We start from the raw sequence: 20,075 nt of genomic DNA on the forward strand, positions 1-20,075 counted from the left end.
AGCAAGGCGATGGGCTGGCCGAGGAGATAAGGTGTGAAAGTTTAGATCGGATCGCTGTGAACGACGACCCAGAGAAGTTCTTTCAGGTCGGCTCTGAATTACCTTCTCAGGAAAAAGAGGAGCTGGTCAGATTTCTCAGAGAAAATGTCGACGTGTTCGCATGGGACGCCTACGACGCCCCGGGAGTTGATCCCAGTCTTATTTGTCACCACCTGAACGTCAACCCCTCTTCAGCTCCGAAGAAACAGCCACCCCGACGTCCTTCGAAGGAACACGCTAGTGCCGTAAGAGACGAAGTGGCGAAATTGAAAAGGGCAGGGGCTATCAAAGAGGTCTTCTATCCCGAATGGTTGGCAAACACGGTGGTGGTAAGAAAGAAGACAGGGAAGTGGAGGGTCTGCGTGGACTTCACGGACCTAAACAAGGCGTGCCCGAAGGACCCATTCCCCCTACCCCGAATCGACCGATTGGTGGATGCAACCGTGGGCCACCCTCGAATGAGCTTCCTGGACGCCTTCCAGGGCTATCATCAGATACCCCTTGCGCTGGATGACCAAGAGAAAACGGCTTTCATGACGCCCATCGGAAACTATCATTATAAGGTGATGCCGTTTGGGCTGAAGAACGCAGGCTCAACTTACCAAAGGATGATGACTCGGATGTTCGAGCCACAGCTGGGCAAGATCATTGAGGTTTATATAGACGATATGGTTGTAAAGAGCAAAAGGGTTTCCGAGCACGTGAATGACCCCGGAGTAATCTTCGCTATCTTAAGAGAGCATCGGTTGCGGCTGAATGCTTCCAAATGTTCATTCGGGGTCGGGTCTGGGAAATTCCTGGGGTACATGGTCACCCACAGGGGAATAGAAATAAGCCCCGACCAAATCAAAGCCATTAACAGCCTACAGGTTCCTCGGAATCCGAAGGAAGTGCAGAAGCTCACTGGTATGATTGCAGCGTTAAACTGGTTCATATCGCGATCAGCGGACCGATGTCGACCTTTTTACCTCCTGATAAACAAATGGAAAGGATTTGAATGGTCGGAGGATTGCGTTCGTACTTTCCAGCAGCTTAAGGAATACTTGTCACGACCACCCATCATGTCCAGCCCTGAGGCAGATGAGGTGTTGTTTGCGTACATCGCTGTAGCTCCCCATGCTGTGAGCCTGGTACTGGTACGGGATGATAATGGGGTGCAGCGACCGGTTTACTATATGAGCAAATCCTTGCATGAGGCTGAGGTGAGATACCTACCTCTAGAAAAGGCAATTCTGGCGATAGTGCACGCAACCCGGAAGCTTCCTCATTACTTTCAGGCGCATACGGTCATCGTTCTAACTCAACTTCCCCTTCGAGCAGTACTTCGAAGCGCTGACTATACAGGAAGGATCGCCATGTGGAGTGCGCTCTTGGGAGCCTTTGATATTAAATATATGCCCAGATCCTCCGTCAAAGGACAGGTCCTCGCAGACTTGGTGGCGGAGTTTGCTGAGCCCTCTATAGAAACAATAACCGAGAAGAAAGACGGGGATGGAAAATCAGTTGGTGCGGTTTCAGCAGTTGGGACCATGCAATGGAAGGTCTACGTGGATGGCGCAGCTAACCAGAGAGGGTCAGGAGTGGGGATAGTTTTAACATCCCCGGACGGTGCTGTCATTGAAAAATCATTGAGGCTCGGATTTTCGGCCACGAACAATGAAGCCGAATACGAAGCCTTACTTCAAGGGATGACGATGGTTCAAAGATTGGGCGGTAGAATAATAGAAGCGTTCTCGGACTCCAGACTGGTGGTCGGACAAGTGATGGGTGATCTGGAAGCTGGAGACACCAGGATGCAAGAGTATCTGGGACAAGTCAAGCGGCTACAGGCGAATTTTGAATCCTTCAATCTGACGCATATCTCCAGGAGTGCAAACACCCATGTAGACTCGCTGGCCACTCTCGCCACGTCCTCGGAGCATAATCTGCCGCGAATGATCCTGGTTGAAGATCTAGCCCAGGCAAGCCCCATCAGCAGAAGCCTGGCCAGAGTCCATCAGATCAGAAAGAGTCACAGCTGGATGGACCCCATAAAGAACTTCCTTCAAAACGATGTCTTGCCGGAGGAAAAATTGGAAGCCGAGAAGATACGAAGGAATGCTTCTCGGTTTTGGCTATTAGAGGACCACAAACTATATCGACGTTCTTACTCTGGACCGTACCTACTTTGCGTACATCTAGAAGAATCAGAATCTCTACTTGAGGAGTTACACGAGGGGATTTGTGGAAGTCATACCGGAGGAAGGTCGCTGGCACACAGGGCACTCACTCAAGGGTATTGGTGGCCGAACATGCAAAGAGAGGCCCAAGAATACGCTAAGAAGTGCGACCAGTGCCAAAGATTCGCCCCGAATATCCACCAACCCGGAGGGGTTCTCAACCCCCTCTCTAGCCCATGGCCGTTCGCACAATGGGGCCTTGATATAGTTGGACCTTTCCCCAAAGCTGCGGGGAACAAACGATACATAATAGTTGGAACTGATTACTTCACTAAATGGGTGGAAACTGAACCCTTGGCCAACATTAGGGACGTGGATGCCCAAAAATTCATCTGGAAGAACATCATCACCCACTTCGGGACTCCGCGTACACTAGTTTCCGACAATGGTCTGCAGTTCGACAGTAAGAACTTTAGGGAGTATTGCCGCGAGCTTGGGATCATTAACTGATATTCCACCCCTGCCTATCCCCAAGGAAATGGGCAGGTTGAGGCCGTGAATAAGGTCATAGTAAACGGACTGAAGAAAAGGCTGGATGAGGCAAAGGGGAGATGGGTAGAAGAGTTCCCACACGTTCTATGGACCTATCGGACAATGCCACGGCGGTCAACCGGTGAGACCCCCTTTCATTGACTTATGGGGCAGAGGCCGTGCTCCCAATCGAGAACAACTTTCCCACGCTAAGATCTATCTCGTTTACCCCAGACGGTAACGATGAGTTGTTGGGAAGAAGTCTAGACTTAGCCGAGGAAAGAAGGGAAAAAGCAACAATTCATATGGCCTATTATCACCAGAAGCTGAGGCAGGGATATGATGCCAATGTTAAACTACGACCCCTCGGTCCAGGTGATCTCGTGATGAGGAAGGTTCTCGGCAGCGCAAGAACCCCTCTTGGGGCAAGTTGGGGCCAATTGGGAAGGACCGTTACCGTATAACTTCCGTAGCCGGGATAGGCGCCTACTATCTAGAAGATTTGGATGAAAAAGCCGTACCTCGACCATGGAATGTAAATAACCTCAGAAGATATTATTATTAATGAAAATGGCTTCGCCCACATTTTGTTTCGTGACTATCCACTGCTTGCTGGTCTACATGACAATTTTTATAAGTTTTAAACAGAACCTAAGTCCTGCATGGCTCCTCGGACCACAGACTTAGGGGAAATTAATACTTAAGGCAACTATTCATAGTTTTAAACAGAACCTAAGTCCTGCATGGCTCTTCGGACCACAGACTTAGGGGAAATTATTACTCATGACAATTTTTATAAGTTTTAAACAGAACCTAAGTCCTGCATGGCTCCTCGGACCACAGACTTAGGGGAAATTATCACTTAAGGCAACTATTCATAGTTTTAAACAGAACCTAAGTCCTGCATGGCTCTTCGGACCACAGACTTAGGGGAAATTATTACTCATGACAATTTTTATAAGTTTTAAACAGAACCTAAGTCCTACATGGCTCCTCGGACCACAGACTTAGGGGAAATTATCACTTAAGGCAACTATTCATAGTTTTAAACAGAACCTAAGTCCTGCATGGCTCCTCGGACCACAGACTTAGGGGAAATTATCACTTAAGGTAACTATTCATAGTTTTAAACAGAACCTAAGTCCTGCATGGCTCTTCGGACCACAGACTTAGGGGAAATTATTACTCATGACAATTTTTATAAGTTTTAAACAGAACCTAAGTCCTGCATGGCTCTTCGGACCACAGACTTAGGGGAAATTAATACTTAAGGCAACTATTCATAGTTTTAAACAGAACCTAAGTCCTGCATGGCTCCTCAGACCACAGACTTAGGGGAAATTATTACTTATGATAGATTGGGAGATTATTACTTAAAGGAAATCATTTTAATGCATGCGCGCAGTCTGGCACCATCGCAAACCTCAAATGCGCAGCCCAAAAACCCATTTTATTTTGACCGTTTATCTGTATCTACATCGTTGCAAATGTTTAAAGAAGAGCGCTACTGACATGCATCCATAGTAGGCAAAACGAACATTTTATATTAACATTCCGAGTACATTAGAAAGAGAGGTCCTTACAAAAGAATGGAAAAATAGGACGACTCTCAGTCAAAAAAAAAAAGGGGGAAAGAGTACAAAGATCAAAAGCCTAGAAGGCTAAGCCTTAGCAGGAGGATCTTCTTTCTGCTCGGGCTGAGGAGGAGGAACCTCGATGGTAGAGTCTGCGACGGGATCCTTCGCCATATCAGGCACAAGGACAGCATCAGGCACCGCCAGGTCCTGCTCTAAAACCACTTGGGCGTCATCAGGCTTCTCTCGGATCTCCTGAGGATAGAAGATGTTCTCGGGCAGTCTTAGTGCCGAATCCGCAGGAACTCCTGCAGCATCGAGAGCATGAGCCCATGAAATACTGCAGTAATCCCTGCACACCTCGGGGATCTCCTCGGATAGCCTGGCCTTCGTCTCTTTGGCCCCGAGCTGGCGAGCAGCATTCTTCTCAGCCTCTGTAGCCTCTCGGATCAGCTGGGCCTCCTCTTTGACCAGCTGCAGCTCATCCTCGACTTTTTGCAGAGCAGTCTTGAGATCTTGCGCTGGTCCTCCGCCTGCGTTTCGACACTTTTCAAACCAGCCTCTGCACTTTTGCGCCGTTTCTCCGACTCCTTGAACTCGTCCATAAGTTTAAGGTGATCGTGCTGGAAGGACCCCAAGGTTTTCTCCATCTCCGTCCGAGCCTGGGTCTCGGCCTCAGCCCGATTACGGTTACCTCGGCAGAATTCCTCAGCCACGAATACCTGCTAAGTAATCTACGGGCGAAACGAGAGTGCTTTAAAAAAAAATCTAACAAGGTCAAATAAATTAATGAAACAGTAGAAGGATTACTTACCATCACGAGATCCCTTTTAAGGGATAGGAAGATCTCGGGCTGAGAAAATCGCCTATAAGCCTCCATGTCCCGAGGAAGGAGTAGGGGCTGCTCTAAGGCCTCGGCCACGTACCCTGCCCGGCCTCGGTTGTACTCTCGGACCGAAGCATTGTAAGGGATGGCAACCCCATCCAGCTCCAACTTGGGGCTCCATACGCACGGGGTAGCACGTACCTCCGCAAGGCTCTCCTCGTCCCGACTCTCCGAGGAGTTGCCCCTTCTACTCCTTGGTGCCCGAGTAGTCTTTTGCTGCTTGGTCGGCTGCGCAACCACCTCACCCTCCTCAGGGGTGTCAACCGGCCTCTTCTTCTTCAGGTCCGGATTAGCCTTAAGGCCAGGTTCCGAAATGCCCTGAGGGACCATAGGAGGAAGGGTTTTAACTTGTGATGGAGGTGGTCCCTTCGATGACTGACATTTCCCTCGGGAGGCCATCAGCTCCTTTAGAGATTTTCCCTTTCCTGCCATGGGCTCTATCTCTTCGTCCGAAGTATCGTCCGAGCAGATAACGATGGAAGGAACACCAACTGCAGAATGTCGGTCCCGCTCTCCTTCAGGATCGGAAAGTCCCACCAAAGGGGCTTGCTGAACTTCCTCCTCAAAATAAAACTCGTCTATCTCTTCTTCAAGGGAAAGACGAGATGATTCGGCTTCCTCTTCAACCTGAACGGCAACACCAGGCTCGTTTGGCGGAGGTAGCTACTCTGCTAAGTAGGGATTTCTAACACCGGGCAACACAACTGGTGGCAGATCGTGTTCAGCTAGGAACCCGTCCTTAGACACGTCAATCCTAGGCAACCTCGGACTGCCCGTCCTTATAGCGTGACCGATAGCCTGGAAAGAGCTGCTCAGGGGTTGATAGCCCAGAACCAGATGGGCCGCACGCAACTGTCCGTCCTCGGAAACGTAAATCTCCGACCTAAGAAGGAAGTTCAACGCTGGCACGTTCACAATGTTTAGCCGAGGAGCGACGTGAACTTTATCTGCAAACAATCAAGGAAAGTGGGGTTAGTTCACAAAATTTTCCAATTACAAAGAAAGCAAGAAAAATAAACCCTCAATACTAAATCCTTTCCCAAAAAGGACCGATCCTAAAAACGCCGCACCTGGGTTTTCTGCCCGAGTTGGACAATGAATACCGTCGAACCACTCCCCAGAAGCAATAAGGAAGTCATTCTTCACGGTCTTATTGGATATTGGGAGACAAGAGATCAACCTAACGTCCTCGTTCCGAGATTTAAGATAATACCCATCATCCCCGAGGCGGTGACATTCGTACAGATAAGCCACATCATGCCAAGTAAGGCCTAGGTTCATCCGCTCGTCTAAGACATCTACACAGCCTAGTATCTTGAACATATTCGGGGCACACTGATACGGCGTCAACCTATGGTTGAACAAGTATTCTCTTGTGATCCTACGCATAGGAAGTGTCATCCCTCCCTCTATGAAAGCAATCATGGGGATAACGACTTCTCCCTCACCTCTATCTGTCAATACTCCTTCAAGAGGACAGTACTGCAGCCCAACCCCTGGGGGAATGTGGTATTTAGCCCTAAAGGCCTCCATGGCGGCTGGAGTTTTACTAATTTCTCAAATCTACCCATCTAAACTGAACTGAGGAAGCGAAAGTAAAGACTGAGAAGAAAAGTAGAGTCCAAGGAGGGAATTGAAACAGCGAGATGAATGAAATGTACTGGTACCTTCACAAAACGTTCAATGAGACGCCTGGGAATCTCTCGTGGACGAAACTCTTCACAAAAACGGCTACGGTGGCGTAACGGACGCAAGTGTTCGTATATCTCTAGGGCTCGATGGAGTTCTCTAGAAGCCTCTGAGGTTTATGAAATGCAAATAAAAAGAAGAAACTGAACCCCTATGACGTCTTATATAGCCAGGAGGAGAGAGAAAAGATCACCCCTGCCTAAAAATACGAAAAAAAACGATAGCCGTTCGATCTATGCCACACCATTGGATGAGGGAACATAACGCCTCCAGAAGTTAATGGCCGCGCCTCGTAAATTGTAGCGCGTCAAAAGTAACGGTCCGCACGCGCGCCGCACGCTCTCTTCATTTCCATCCTCTCCCAAACATCAAAACCCCGTTTTTCTCCTCGGAAAGAGATAGAAACCGGAGTTTTGAGAGGCTATTGTGGGGCCCGGCCCAGAAATAGTGGGCTATTCCAAATTCAGGCCCGTCCGAGGAGCGTCCTGTCCGAAGAGAAACCACATATGAAGCATTACCCAATCCCAATAAACGCCAAGGAAACCTGTCCGAGGAGTAACTCCTCCTCGGACATCACGAAGCCCAGACAAGGAACTCTCCCCAGCCATTTCAGTTCATCCTCCCAACATATAAAATGAATAAAATCCAAAATATCTTATGGAGAGCTACCACCACATTAATTGCACCCCAACCACCCTCTTGGCCGCATTAATGAGGAAAAGACCCCTGAACAGTACCGCCTTGGCCTCTGCAACTCACAAAGGGAGAGATGAGGGCGTCTGATGGGACAGATACTCAAGTAGATGCTTAGATGATCAACAAGTGTAAGGTTGAGATGAGAGGAGGGGAACTATATAATGTAGTGGAGTCCCTCAAAGAAGGGGACGGAGAAACTGTATTAGGAACGGAAGAAATAGAATCATACGTGAGAGATCCATTCTTGTGTCTTTATTTTCTGCAACCATACTGTCCATGCATCAGACCGAATAGGCTCACTGAGGCCAAGTTCTTTGACCCATCCTCTACAAATAATATATTGTGGGTTGCGCTTTGGGCCAAGGCCTGATCAATAGAATTTGGGCTAGGAAAATCGTGCAACTACAATTATGTATATAGTTTCATACTTCTTCAAATAAAAATTTATCTTAATTTTCTCATTTAAGACGTAGCACGTGCCTTGCACATGCCACCCTAACTAGTCATTCTAAAAGCAATAAATTTTATCTTAATTTTCTCATTTAGGGCATTCGTTAAGAAGAAAATTTCAATGCAGTCCAGCTACTTTTATGAACAGTCAAGCGACATTTAATATTAAAAAAAAAAAATCTATATTTTTATCAACTTTTGCTCCTTGACACTAAATTGATAACGTTCGAAATAAACTAATCTTTTTTTTTTTTTTTAGAGAGTTTCAACCTTGATACATATTTAAAATAAACTAATCCTTGATACATATTTAAAGGACCAAATTTTGCCGTCCCTAAAATAAAGTTGGCTCTTACATCATAATTAAAATTGTTGCCTTTTAAATGTAACAAGAAAAACGTGATGTCAAGAAGGATCCCAGTAGCTTCCATTTCTATTTAAAACAAAATACACTAAAACTTCCATAAATCCACATTACGAAACCAGCAATTAAACTGCACAACTGTATGTTGTCCAGAAAATAGTGGCTACATCAAGCTACATATACATTTTCGTAGAAAACAGAGGAATCAGAACAACGAAATGAAAATGCAAATTTTTTTTTTCATGAGAATCAATGAAACTGCAGTTATGTAGTACTATCAAGAGTTAATCTTTCTGCAGTTCTTTCTAATCTCTCCCCTTGAACCTGTCAATGGAGAAATATTTCCCATCTTAACCATGGACTTGGCGAATTGCTCAAAGAAAAGTTGGCTGTTCTCTGCGTATTGCTTTACCAATTCCCTTGTTCCTTCATTCTTGGTTAAAAGAACTTGATCAGAGTTCAAAGGCCCTTTGAAGCCAATATGTTCTTGTAGTAGTAGTTATCAAACTTTGTTGGGCTGACATAGTCCAAGAAAAACAGGTTCTGATCACCACCGGATTTTGGGCATCGGGTTTTCAATTGGGCCGCATATGATTGATCAAGTGTGTAGTCAGGCTGTCCATTTCCTGACTGGTTGTACAGTCTTTGCCTGAAGCTGGGGCACCGGGCATTTCCAATTGTATGGATCCCTGCATAACAAAATAAAGTTCACACACAAACATTCAGGTTATGATATTGGAGAATGTGTGAGTTTGAGAACTTAGTATGTATTTAACTATTTCTCTTTACAAATAAGGATAGTACACAATAAAGTAGTATGCAGTAGACAAATATTAAAGTCAATAATAATTTATCATCTTCGTACCTCAGTAGATTATGAAAAATATCATGTCGGTGACATTATTGTTCTAATTTTGTCCAATCAATGTTTAGAGCAATCTCATTTGATGACACAAAAAAGAGCATGTATTAAAATTTAGTTATTTGGCACCACAAAAATTTATTTTATCTATTTTACTTACTCATTTTACAAAACATCCAGCAGCAGTAGATCTATTTTAGCTTTTGACATAATAAAATAATATAAACATCACAATAAAATAATATATCTACTATAATAAAATAATATATCCACTACAATAAACAACATTCACAACCACCGCGACCGCTACCGTTCCCACTACCACAGCCACCACCGACTCTTCCACCGCCCCCACCACTACAATAATATTTTTTTAACACTTCATTTTTTTTATTTCTTTTTTTTTTGAGAATATTTACCACTTCAATTAAATATCCCTTCTTTATTTTTTTTCTTTATTATTTTTTATTCTCCCTTTCCCTCTCTTCCTCTCTATCTCTTTCTCTTTCTCTGAACCAAGATGAACCATCAAACTTTCACTCTTTCTTCTCAACTCAGATACCCACTGCCTAGCCACCATGATCACAACCCATCATCGCAAGATCAACTCATTAAGACCCACCAAACCCATAGCCCAGCCACCGTGATCACAACCCCAACCCCCACCACTGTTACCAAACCCATTAAGAAAAAACCCAACAACCCAAATTGCAAACCAATCGGCAACCCACAACCACAACTCGATCAACCCACCAGAGGCTCTCGCCTTCCTCACCAGCGCGGGTTCGTGGGTTGTGCCATGGGTTTGTGATCTTTCTCTCTACTCTAACCGATCTACCATGGGTTTGTGATTTGTGATGTGGGTTTGTGTTTTGTGGTGGTTGTATGGAATTTGGACCAGCGTTGCTTTGATCTTTCTCTACTCTATCTATATGGGTTTGTGTTTTGTGTTTTGTGGTGTTTTGTGATGTGGGTTTGGTGGATCGGCTTTGCTTCGGTGGCAGTGGTCTGATCCAGTGTTTTTCTAATGGCTCGGTGTCTGATTTGGTGGGTTTTATATGGATTTTATGAGCACCACCACCGACGAGCTGGCTGGCGAAGCAGAGAGGAGATGAGGGATGTCGGAGAGAGAGGAAAGAAAGAAAAAGAGAAAATATTATTTTAATGAGAGAAGAGAGAGAAGTTTAATAAATTTTTTTTTTTTTAAGCTTCTTGCTACAGTATACAGCCATAAATAGCTATATATGCACTGTAGCAAGAAGTTAAAAACTTTTAGCTGTGGCTCCACTATTGTAACATGGATTTTTGTATTTTGGTGAAGTTAAAATAGATATATAGTTATTTAGCTTCACTACTACTAATGCTCTAAAGGACCCTATCTGCATGGCACAAGCAGGTGCATTAGAGTCTTTACCAGATAGGGCAACAAGATCAACAATATCAAGCCCTTGTCGCTTGAACTTGGTGAGGATGGTCTGGAATGTGTTGTTTGAAGCAGGAAGATTGTTGTTAGAACCACTCAAGCTTGCACTTCTGGAGTCTCTTCTGCCTAATAGTACCTCCCAGCTGGGCCCACCTCTCTGTGTGCATCCAAAACATTATCAGAATTGAGTATTGGCCATGTAAGAGTAATTTGGTCGTGCCCAATTAATACAATGCACTAAAAATGTTAGTAATACTTACCAGAACAATGGATTCTCTTGCAGCTATGGCCAAAAGGTCAGCACAAGATACTGTACGAGGGCACTCTTTCTCCAGTGCAGATTTGATCTCATCGAGGACTTCGAAACCTCGAACTGAATTCCTGTTAGGATTTGACCTCTTCTCACTGACTATGCTTCCACTGCTGTCTAACAGTAATGAAGCATCACAGCCCTGCAATATAGACAACTTGTGTCAGCCACACTAAGCCATCGTGATACAGAATAGAGTTCTGCTTATGAAATTTACAAGCACGGGTAATAATATATAGTCCTTGTAATTTGCATGTTGCAATATGATTGAATTGAATTTATAAAGTTAATGAGAGCTAGTCATTGAAGTGACAAGTTATAGCAAGCTAGTAGCAAGACCTGGACAAAACAATCATGGAAATGGAGCCTGAGAATTGAAGCTGCCATACGGGCTTCTTTTGGCCACAGCCTTGGCCAGTACGGACCTTACAATCTCTTGAGCTTTTGGGCAAGAGTGGTCATAAAACTGTGGGTAAAGGTAACCACCTTTGGTCATGCTAGAGAAGCAAAGAGGAGCAAAAGCACAAAGAGAAAGAACCAAGAGAAAACTGGTGAGCTGAGACATTATTGTCTCTCTATTTTGTCTCATACAAGGTTCTAGACCAAGACTTCTATAAAACACTTGCAGAGAAATTTCAAAACTTGATATGATGAGACGTGGATGGCTTTTGAGTATTTATAGGGAAAACTTTGTAGATAATATTAGACGAAGTCTTAAGAAGAGAGAAAAAAAAAAAATAAGGAAGGGAACAAAAAAGCTGGAGTCAGTACTAACTAGGTAAAAAAAGAAACGCTGGACGCTAGAGTAGGTAACTTTTCATGCTTTGGCTTACTAGAAGCTCTTAGGTGATTACAGTGAAGCGAACGTTTGAATTTGAATAACAATAAATCTTGGAATAAACCCAATTTCACGACATACTGAAGTTTTAATTGGTTGACAGTTGACTTTATGTGATCGACACTTTTTCTCACTATTTTATACATAAATCTACTATTAACTGTCCATTACTTCAACATGTTGTGAAAATATGTGAGTCCGTTGTATTGTTATTAAGAGACTAAAGTTATAAAATGATTTGAAACTATTAAGTTTGGTTGCTAACTAAATTAATAAAGAGGTTTTTAGATTTGTGAATTGAGAAATGATAAAGAAAGACATTGTAAAAGTGTTGTTATTTTATCTTATAAATATTTAATTTCACACTTGAATTCAAATAATTCAAGACTAATGATCAACAACGTTGACTTATTATTGTTATTATTATTGGCTTCAACTTCTTCTTGTTTGAGAAACCAGAATCCAAGTCTGGGACTTTATTGAAACAGAATGTTAATGAACATCAAAACTGACCAACTCGGCAATATCTAAGGGCGGAGTGTCCATCCAGATATGATAGCCAACAATGGAAGAGGCTTTTTTTGCAAGCGCATCTGCAACTACATTGCCCAAGCGGTGAACATGATTAAAACTAACAACAAAAAACCTGGGCAACAAGTGCCTTACATCATCTATGATATTTCCAAACGATGCCATCACTGAATATTCCTGGGAAACTGCAGAGAATATAGTGGTCAAATCACCTTCAAATATCACACGTTGAAGGCCAAGATCAGTAGCAAATTGAACAGCTCTGAGACTAGCACGAGCTTCCAACTCCTCAATTGTTGAAGAAAGCAAAACCGGCATGGACAGAGCACCAAGGTTCGCACCTCGCCAATCTCGCACAATAGCACCGAGTCTAGCTGAGTTCTTGTGTTTGAAAAGGGTAGCATCGAAGTTCACCTTCACTAAACCTTGTTCTGGAGGACGCCACTGATGTTGCACAACAGGCCGAACGAGTGGAGCATCTGACATTTGGCTGTTGATGAAATCGTGGAGCAGAGTGCAAGCGACAAAACTGATTTTTGCAATAGAAAGAGCTTCACGTCCAAAATGGAGGGCATTTCGTCTATTCCATAGGCTCCAAGAGATTATTGTGAACATCTCCAGTCTGAAATCATTGTCAACCTGCATAAACTTGTTAAGTAAATCTCTAAAACTCAGGGGAGGGGGGGAAATCATGGACTGGAACCAATGATGGGTCAGCCACACAGGAGCCACTTGGCTGCAAAAACAAAGAGCATGGAGAGCATCTTCCGGAGCATCATTGCACAACTCACATACATCCGAATCAGCTATATGTCTTCGCTTCAAATTACATTTTGTGGGAAGAGCATTGTTACACACCCTCCAAACAAAGTGTTTGATTTTTTTGGGCACCTGCATCTTCCATAGCCTTTTCCAAAAACCACTTTGACTAGCCTGGTTGCTTGAGCTAGCACGATCTGATGAAACCGATGCAGCCAGCAACTTATAAGCGCTACTAGTGCTAAAATTTCCAAATGGGGTGCACGACCAAGACACACAATCAGGGGGTTGTCTCCGGCTTAGTGGAATGGCTAGGATCATAAAAGCTTCATGGGGTAGAAAAACACGGTTCACCTCCTCGAATTTCCACACACTCAGCTCATGATTAATAAGAGAGCTAACTTTTGTTTTAGCCATCACTGAAGGGAGGGGGGAAAAGGAGTACTCTACTAGGTTTCACCGACAGCTACTTATCCTCCTTAATCCGAATTGCTTGTCCCTTCCCAATGCGCCAAACCATACCCTTTTTTATCACATCTCAAGCACCAAGGATACTCTTCCATGCATAGGACGCGGAATTGGATTCTTTTGCATCTAGAATAGAGCAATTAGGGAAGAATCAGGCTTTGAAGACTCAAAAGCATAGTGAATCCGGTTTTTGCATCATCCTTCAAACTTGTTTAGCGAGTAAGGCGTCATTAAATTTCTCAATTTCTTTGAAAGCCATGCCACCCACTTCTTTAGCTTCACACAGCCTTTCCCAACTTACCCAATGCACCTTCCTTGAATCATCAGTGTAGCCCCACCAAAATTTTCTTATAAGGACTTCTAGTTCTTTTATTAACCCTTTTGGGAGCTTGAAGCAGCTCATAGTGTAGGTTGGAATGGCTTGAACAACAACTTTTATAAGGACCTCCCTACCCGCAACAAATAGAAGTTTTTCTTTCCACCCCTGTAATTTCTTCCACACCCTCTCTTTTATATAAATGAAGCTTCTCTTTTTTGTCCACCCCACTAGTGCAGGCAAGCCCAGATATTTTTCATATTGTCTAATCACCGAGACACCTAATAACTACTGGATGCGAGTTTGGGTTTGGCGAATGGTATTTGAACTGAAGAAGATATTAGTCTTCTCTCTATTAATTTTTTGACCCATTCCCCTTTCATAGACAACCAAAATATCCAAAACCCTCTAGCATTCATCTTCGGTGGCACGGCAAAAGAGGACACTATCATCTGTAAAGAATAAATATGATACTTGAAGGCCATGTCTACAAATTGCTACACCTTTTAAACTCCCTTCCATCTTAGCTTTTTGCAATAAGCCTTGTAACCCCATTGCACACAAGAGAAACAGATATAATGATAGAGGATCACCCTGGCGGAGCCCCTTAGAAGGCTTGATACTACCCACTGGCTGACCATTTAGGAGGATAGAATAGGACACAGACCTCAAGCATGACATAATAATTTTCCTCATTTTCTCACCAAGCCCCAAATGCTGCATAATGCCTCCAAAAAATCTCACTTCACCCTGTCGTAAGCTTTGCTCATATCCAACTTAAGAGCCATATACCCCATTTTGCCTTGTGTTTTTCTCTTCAAATAATGGAGGGTCTCAAAAGCGACCAGTATATTATCAGAGATCAATCGACCCGAAAGAAATGCACTCTGAGAATTTGGGACAGCGTTAGCTAGAAACTTTTTCAACCGGTTAGCCACAACTTTAGCAATAAGTTTGTAAATAACATTACATAAGCTTACGGGTTTGAAGTCAGAAACTTTCTTGGGATTTTTGATTTTTGGTATGAGGGTGATGAAGGTAGTATTTATGGAATCTGGGACAATACTTGAGTTCAATGCACGAAGAGCAACAGCAGTCACATCTTCCCCCACAATATGCCAGAAAGACTTATAGAAAATAGGGGACATACCATCCGGGCCTGGAGCAGTGAGAGGGGCCATTTGGTTAAGAGCTTCTTTAACCTCACTTGCTTGGAAATCTCCTTCTAACTGCTCAATCAAATCTACCTCACCAATACTTTGAATTCCACTCAAAATATGATCAAAACCACTCGGATTCGAGCTAGTGAAAATTTGCTCAAAATACCCCTCCACCACTTTCCCCAAACCGGCCTCATCCTCAATCCAAGTGCCATTGTCATCTTCTAGTCCTGTAATCAAATTTCTCCAATTTCTTTGATTAGCCCTACAATGGAAGTAACTTGTGTTCCGGTCCCCTTCTTTAAGCCATCTGTTTCTGGATCTTTGCTTCCACATACACTCTTCCTTGGTTTGTAACTTCTGAATCTCATCTCTTAACACCTGGATTCTCAAAGGATTATTTCTATAACCCCTACTTTCCTCTTCAGATTTCAACTCTGCTAGTTTTTGCTTTAAAGAATTTCTCACATGGCCAAAGGTTTTTTTGTTCCACTCTCTAAGATTTGATTGACAAGCCAAAACTTTGCTATTGAAACCCCAAGCCATGGGTTGTGTCATTTCAACTCCCCAGGAATCACGGATGACCTCTTCACATGATCTATCCCTCAACCACATGGCTTCAAACCAGAATGGGTGCCCTTTTTTATAAAACCTGTTAACTTCTGAGTCGGAGCTTAGAAGAATAGGTTTGTGATAAGAGTGGAAAGCATCCAGATGATGTATTCTAGAAGATGGGAATTTCAGAATCCAATCAACAGTAGCTACCCCTCTGTCTAGTCGGATCCACACATTCAGATTACCAGGACGTTGGTTACACCAGGTAAATGGATAGCCATTATAGCCCAAGTCCTTCAACCTGCAAAAATCAAGAGCATCACGAAGCCCAGCATTTGTCTTTCTAGTCTATCCAGTCAACCCTGTTTCTCATCTGCATACAAGATTTCGTTAAAATCACCAATACACACCCAAGGAAGAGTGAACCATGTACTCAATCTTCTAACCATGGACCAGGAGTTTTCCTAGTTGGCAGTCTTAGGGTCTCCGTAAAAACCTGTGAACCGCCAAGCGTCATCAAATCCATGGTCAATAATGGCATAAATGTGATTATTTGAAAAAGACTGAACATCTACATTAGAATCAGTAGCCCAAAATAAAGCTAAACCACCCCCAGTATTATGGTGAGGAACCTCAAAACAATTATTATATTGCATCTTTCTACCAATTCTGACTAAAACTGATTTCTCAACCTTCGTTTCCATTAAGAAAATTAGCATGGGACCTTTGTTACATACCAATGTAACTATCTCCTCTTCTGTCTGTGGGTTCCCAAGCCCACGACAGTTCCAGCTAAGGCAACTCATTGGGCTCAGTGGTGCTGGGAACCAGCCACCACCTTCATATTTTCTTTGTCATGAGAACTACCACCAACCATGCAAACTTTTTTCCTATCCCTCATATCTACTACATCAATACTAGGCCTTCTATCAACAACCATAAAGGAAGAGTTTGGAACTGTAATACCTGGTTTGCGGGCTAACTTCTTCCAAGTTCTGACTGATGCATGGGAGTTTGACTTAGTGGCTGTGTTAATGCAATGTTGGAGTGGGTTAGGGTTAAGAACCGACCTGGATTGCACTTGGGACTACCGAGGAGAATCAATAGGCCTAGCTCTGCAAGATGGAATATCATGTTCCTGAAGAGATAGCCCAACAACCTGTTTGTCCAACCTCTCCACTTGGACTGACTTTCTTTGTTTCAAAACTTGCTCTCCGGTGAAAGCACTACTCTGAGCATCACCCTGATCACCAACCACCTACTTAGGCGCCAACCCGACCGTGCCAAAATTGTCCATATAGTGTTCAGCTTCCATCGCCGAATGAGAACCATAATTCTCCTTGCCCTGGCGTGGAGTTCAGGACTCATTCCCTTGACCCGGTTGGCCTTTCCTCCACCAAGGTGGCTGGTTGCACTTCCTGCTTGAAATTACAACCACGGTTTTCTTGCTTTGGTGAACCAGTTCCGCCTGCAACCACTCCCCATACTGTTGATCATCCCTACTTAATTTCCCTCGGCCTCTCAACCACACTTTGCACTCCCGTTCGCCATGAGTAACTCTACCGTACCAATAACAGAAATTAGGAAGGCGTTCATATTTTAATCCCACCAACCCAATCTGTTTACCTCCTAACTTTAGCTTTGATACACGCGGCAGAGGCTTAGATATATCCATTGCTACATGAGCTCTCAAGAACTCACCACCTGCGCCATCGTCCTCCGAATCGGTAACTTGGGTCACCATTCCAGAGTCTCAAGCTATAGCTTCACCAGTCTCATGAGTCAGATTCTTCAATGGGATGTTGTGTAATTGCACCCAAAATGTCACCTGATTATACACCAAGTGTGGAATCTGTTCCACATCGTAAACCCGCTAGAAAGCTATTAAGCTTTTATCGTACAACCAAGGCTCATACTCTAGCACCCTCTCGAGGTCCATCACATCATCAAACTCAAAAACCAACACGTTGTCCCCTAAATCGCGAATCTTCAACTCACTGACTGGTTTCCACAATGGTTTGAAGGTATGAGCCACTGCTTCGACATTCAAAACTCTCTTCGTGAAAAACTTCCCAGCCAAACGATGCACTCCCACTTCCTCTTGGTTCAGCACATCAACACCACCTTCTTCATCCTCTGTGAGAGTAAACTTAGCCCACAGATCTTCCAACCCAGCCATGATAATGTTTAGCAATGGAACGGGAAAAAACAGTAGATTACCAACTACGACTGTGCTCACCATCCTATCCGTCCGGAGACATGAAGGGAACCAAAACCCTAAACTAGGTTAGGGACAATATTCTACGCACGGCTTAGAGAAAAAAACCCTAGCCATGATGAGAAACCTAGGTGCACTAATTATAATATCTCTATTGGCTTCAACTTCGAATGTCTTTTTGATAATAAAAAAAAGGGCATTTTCATGTTTTCACTTTTTTTTGGGAAAAAAATTTTGAATAGAATTTAAAAGAAATAAAAGTTTCAAAAACTTATAGATTTCCAAAATCAACTATAGAGTGATTTCTAAAAACCCCATGAATTGGTCTAGTAGTTCCTAAAGTTCATGAGATTCATGACATCTTAAATCCAAACTCTTAGCTAGCATCTTAAGGCCAACCATATCTTAAGTTGAAGCTGAGAACTAAGAAGAAATGACCGACACTAACACGATGGCCATATCCATATCATAAACCCTACGATGGTGAAGGAGATTTTGTTGACTTTTTTACTTTTGTGCCCCTGAGGTTTTATAGGCTATTTGGGCCTGGAACATTGAAAGGCCCAATTAGATCGATTTGCGTGAGAATCAGCTTAGCCCATTAGCCATTGGCCCACAATTTTGCCTCTCTCTCTATATGCATTTTATTACATTTATTTTGGAAAAAAAATGGGGTAAAAAGTTCACAAAAAATAATTAACATGTCTACATATTTTGAAAATCTAACTATTGAATTTCACATTCTTTACGTTCTTAACACCTATGTCACATTTCATATCAATCAAATTTCATTTACTATTTTATTCATAAACTTATTTTTAATATATAATTTTATACCACGAAAACTTGAAATTTAAACATTTAATTGATGAAATATTTAATGATCTTTGATCTTTTGAAAATTTTGCAAGCATGGAGAACATAAGAAATATTGTAATCCAATAGTTGATTTTGTTAAAGTTCATATTCAATAAAAAATTATTGAGTAGAGTGGTAATTTAGGTTACAACCAACTTTGTTGCCAAATTTTATCTATTTACTAGTGTGTAGTCTTGTGCATATACACAGTACAATTAAAAATAATCACAATTATACAGTTCAAAATATACATGGTATTAGCTTACACTTTTTTTTTAAAACCATACATTTCTAAAATATATAATGGTTTCTCATTATATATACTAATGTGTAACCCCGTGCATATGTACGAATACAATTAAAAATAATCACAATTATACAGTTCAAATTTATATATATATATATATATATATATATGATTTAAAATTTAATTGGTTTTAAACTCTTCGGTTTTTGCACCCAATAATTCACTTGAAACAAAAATTAAAAACTTAGATGGACAAGTGGTGGAAAATTGGACTCTAATTGAAATTTAATTTAAACCTAATTAGATTTAGGCTCTTCAATTTTTATACTCAATAATTCACTTGATACAAAATTAAAAATTAAATAGAACACGTGATGCAAAATTGAAAATCCAATTAAAATCTAATTGGATTTTGCTTTAACTTTGACTATTAATATATATCAAATAGGTAAAGTTGAGCAAAATGTTGGTTGTGACCCTTCAGCTAATACACAGAGCCAATTCGACGAGGATTCTGTCCATTTAACCTGAAGACATAAGAGCCCCTTCCATTATATACAGTTATATCAGTTTTGCCATCCATTGATGTTTGTGCAAACATTGCATTATATCATTGAAGATTATAACGGAAATGCACAAATGAAGATCCATGACAACTCAACAAATCTTTGAAAATTGGAGGTGCACGTTTTAACAAAGGCAAATTAATTACTCATTCCGAACAGCATAGAGAAAACTTTGATTATGACGGTTGCTTTGACTTAACCGTCCTCTTCTCATACCATAAAATAACCCCCCAACTCTCACATGTTTGTGTTAATTTAATAGTATAACAGATTTCACCCAAATTTTTTCAGCTACTAAATTATATCAAATTTAGCATAAGCAATTTTCCTATCTAACCAAAATCAAACCAGCATTCAAATTCAGAGATCCACATGAGAAATCTCCAAAATTGAGAGAAACTGCCACTACCCATTAAAGAAAAAGCGTCAAATTTGAGCTCACACTCACTTCTACACAATTATTGATGATGCCAAAAATCGTCAGCAAGTCACACAATCCTCATGTGCTCTAGAAAAAACCTGCTCAACAAAGAAGAGGAAGACCTTGCAGAGAGTACTGGTGTGGTACTGGCCAAA

At 42.4% G+C, this 20,075-nt stretch overlaps 1 pseudogene; it reads right to left on the bottom strand.

Annotated features, from left to right (window-relative positions):
* Positions 1 to 8,498: 8,498 nt before the first annotated feature.
* On the bottom strand, positions 8,499 to 11,682 carry LOC115995106 (annotated as a pseudogene).
* Between the last annotated feature and the right edge of the window lie 8,393 nt (positions 11,683 to 20,075).

The sequence above is a fragment of the Quercus lobata genome, chromosome 6, assembly GCF_001633185.2.
Source record: "Quercus lobata isolate SW786 chromosome 6, ValleyOak3.0 Primary Assembly, whole genome shotgun sequence".
Taxonomy (NCBI): Eukaryota; Viridiplantae; Streptophyta; class Magnoliopsida; order Fagales; family Fagaceae; genus Quercus; species Quercus lobata.